General features: G+C 50.6%; 1 non-coding gene across 1 annotated transcript; it reads right to left on the bottom strand.

The window, feature by feature from the left end:
• Positions 1-297: 297 nt before the first annotated feature.
• Positions 298-416, bottom strand: LOC137500615 (5S ribosomal RNA). Its single transcript, XR_011018123.1, has one exon. It is a non-coding gene; the product is annotated as a 5S ribosomal RNA (ribosomal RNA).
• Positions 417-3,854: the final 3,438 nt, after the last annotated feature.

Consider the following 3,854-nt stretch of genomic DNA (forward strand, 5'->3'; position numbering starts at 1 on the left):
GACGACGAATAATAATAATAATAATAATAATAATAATAATAATAATAATAATAATAATAATAACAACAACGATGATGATGATGTCGCCGCCGCCAGGTTAGGCCGGTCACCTAGGAGGAAATGCAATACTACGCTAAGCTTCGTTCCTGTATAGCCACGGGGTCGAAGAGCAGCAAAAGGTCTAGCTAGTTTCAGACGTAACAAAAAACGTGATTTAAGCAATTTCTGCTGGCCTGAGGCAAAAGTTGAAAGTAAGTTGTCGTACTGGGACTGGGAAACTTGGTAAAAAGGGAATTGAGCCAACGGCACGTGGTGTTCCCAAGCGGTCACCCATCCAAGTACTGACCACGCCCAATGTTGCTTAACTGCGGTGATCGGACGAGAACCGGTGTATTCAACATGGTATGGCCGTTGGCGAGAGAACGGAGCTTGAAACGTCCATACGAACCGCAAAGCGAGTTTCCTGGAGGTCTTTGTGGCGCGGGGGCGTTGGCAATGGTGCAGGGGTGTGCTCGGAGGTCGCCGTCGCGGAGCGGGCGCGGGTGGTTGTCGCGCTCCGCGGCGAAACGTACCCTAACTCGACTTAACCCCACTTCTCGTAACCTAACCCCAAAAAAACGCGCGCGCTGGCGCGCGCGCGCACACACACACGGGAAGTGTCGAGGGTTGTAATAATAATAATAATAATAATAATAATAATTACTGAAGGTGGTTGTGAAGGGGCCGGCGCTGTAGCGCAGGGGCAGCGTGCCTGCCTCGTAGCTGGGGGGCCCGGGTTCAATTCCCGGCCAGGCAAAGGAATTTTACCTCGATCTAATGGCTGCTTTGAGGTCCACTCAGCCTGCTTGCTTAGGGGCTGTAGTGCCATGGGGCTTGGTCTGGTTTTCATTGTAAAGGACAAAGCAGGAGGATTTTTAGCAATAAGGTAATGTAGTAGTAGTAGTAGTAGTAGTTCTTCCCTCCTTAGCTTATGATTTGAATGTTTTGCACTGTCTTTCGATGTATATGAAGTAGGACAGATAGATAAAATCAGAGTGGAGTTGATAACAAGGCTAACAGATGCTGCTCTTTTTTTTAAAGGTGTGGTGGCCCTGAAAAGGGCCGTTTGTTAAGAATGCAGCAAGGCAGAAAACCTGGCACCTTACTTGGAGCTGGTGTATTTGGTAACTGCCTTGGTACCCTCACTGACGGCGTGCTTGGCCAGCTCACCGGGCAACAGGAGGCGGACGGCAGTCTGGATCTCCCGACTGGTGATGGTGGAGCGCTTGTTGTAGTGGGCCAGACGGGAAGCCTCAGCGGCGATGCGCTCGAAGATGTCGTTGACAAAGCTGTTCATGATGCTCATCGCCTTGCTGGAGATGCCAGTATCAGGATGTACCTGTTTAAGCACCTTGTAGATGTAGATGGCATAGCTTTCCTTCCTCTTGCGCTTCTTCTTCTTGTCTCCCTTGGAGATGTTCTTCTGGGCCTTGCCGGCTTTCTTGGCTGCCTTTCCGCTTGTCTTGGGTGGCATGGTTGTCTGGGATGTCTCCTAGAAAGTAAATTTTTCGGCCCCCTTGCAATTCTTTTTAAGACCGAGAGGGCTGCATGCGACTAGCCAATGAGCGCAAGCTTACTGCAGCCTTATTGGTTGGCTCGTAACGTTGAGCAACCTTGCAGGCTACAAAACTGGTGCGCAGAGTGATTCGGTATCATTTTCCCTTCGAAGTAGAGCAGCAGAGCATCATAGCATCATGTCAGGACGAGGAAAGGGAGGAAAAGTGAAGGGCAAGTCCAAGAGTCGCTCCAGCCGTGCAGGCCTGCAGTTCCCTGTCGGCCGTATCCACCGTCTCCTCCGCAAGGGAAACTACGCTGAGCGAGTGGGTGCTGGGGCTCCTGTGTACCTGGCTGCAGTCATGGAATACCTGGCAGCTGAAGTTCTTGAGTTGGCGGGCAATGCAGCCCGTGACAACAAGAAGACCAGGATCATCCCTCGTCACTTACAGTTGGCCATCCGTAACGACGAGGAGTTGAACAAGTTGCTGTCTGGAGTGACCATTGCCCAGGGTGGTGTTCTGCCCAACATCCAGGCAGTGCTCCTGCCTAAGAAGACCGAGAAGAAGGCTTAAGTTCCTGTTCTCGGTCAGGGCGTTGGCTCACCGGAAAAATATAAATAAACGGCCCTTTTCAGGGCCACCAACTCCTTAAGATAAGAGCTGTTTGTCTATCATGCTGCTATAGCTATCTTAGCAGAAGTATGGAGAAATCCTGAAGTGATAGAGCAGTTCAGACAACTCTCCTAATAATAATGATAATAATAACAATAATGAGACACTGCAAATATGAGGGCATCTGTAACATTAGCCAGGAGAGCACAAGAATAGCCTTTCCTTTGAGGTTATTTATTTAAGGGGGAAATGAGTAAGGTAGCTCCAGGCCCCTCTTAATATTTAATTTTCAGAAGGGAAGGAAGAAGGAAGTACATTATAGATTTCTTTTCATTTCATTTATGCTGTATAATTCTGTTCTTGACTGCTGGATACTACCAACCTATGCATGTAAGAACACACACTTAACTAGAAAGGAAAGGAAAGGATACTTAAAGTAGTATATTTACAATACTTTGTCTTTTAGACGTGCACAGCAAGGAAGATAATGTTTGTTTTCTCTTGTTAGCATTAAAATGTAGACATCATAACTGATAATGAGGGCTTTTTTCCGTGCAGGTTTCGGGGAGATGACTGTTTTGAGAGGGAGAATAGCGCAAGCTACGTTAGAGGAGTACTGTAAGTGGGACTCTGTGCTCTTTTGAGAGGTAAGTGGTGGCCCTGAAAAGGGCCGTTTTTTAAATACTGCATGCTCACAAACGGGAGCACGCTCGGAGGAGACTTAACCACCAAAACCGTACAGGGTGCGTCCCTGCCTCTTGAGAGCATAGACGACATCCATGGCGGTCACGGTCTTCCTCTTGGCGTGCTCGGTGTAGGTGACGGCATCCCGGATAACGTTCTCCAGGAATACCTTGAGCACGCCACGGGTCTCCTCGTAGATAAGTCCCGAAATACGCTTGACTCCACCTCTGCGAGCGAGACGTCTGATGGCAGGCTTAGTGATGCCCTGGATGTTGTCTCGGAGCACCTTCCTGTGACGCTTGGCGCCTCCTTTGCCGAGTCCCTTGCCTCCCTTGCCTCGTCCGGTCATGATAGATCAGTAGAGCTGCGAGTTCAGAGCTAGAATGCGGCTGGCACTCGAGGCCCCTCGCTTTTGTTGAAAGTGCCTGGCCCCGGTGACGTCAGCACCGCCCGGCCAATGGGAGTGCAGCTGCTACCGAGGGTGGGGGAAGCGAAGCAATAAAACAGTCGGGCAGCAAGCCCCCGAACCAGGACGAGTTCGACAGCCGTAGTGGAAGGACGTGTTCCTCCCGCTCGCTCTCTCTCTCCTTGCCAGGCGCTCTGTACTTTCCCAGTACTAGTCAGGCAGCTGTACTTGTTAGTACATCTTCGAAAGAGCATTTGTCAGAGCTGAGCACTTTTCAGTGCTCGCTATTTCTCTTTCAGGAGCTTTATTTTCAGGAGGACCAGGATGGAGAAGCCGACCCTACCAGTGAGACTGGTTGACCACGACTACGAGGCAGCCTTCGAGAAACTACAAGACGCGCTCTACACGATGGAAGCCCCCCACTATGAACGCCCGGGGCTGGTGGTGTTCAACCGGTGGGGGGAGGAAAACCACCAGGGGACGCTGAGAGTATTCGACCACCTCAACGCGGTCGCGGAGTTCATCGGAGAGCCTCTCCTGCCGATCATCGGCCATATGGTCCCTGCCTGGGCGATCATCATTCGCCCTAACGACGCAGCCAGCTTCAGGGTCTACGA

The sequence above is a fragment of the Anabrus simplex genome, chromosome 4 (genome assembly GCF_040414725.1).
Source record: "Anabrus simplex isolate iqAnaSimp1 chromosome 4, ASM4041472v1, whole genome shotgun sequence".
NCBI classification, from domain to species: domain Eukaryota; kingdom Metazoa; phylum Arthropoda; class Insecta; order Orthoptera; family Tettigoniidae; genus Anabrus; species Anabrus simplex.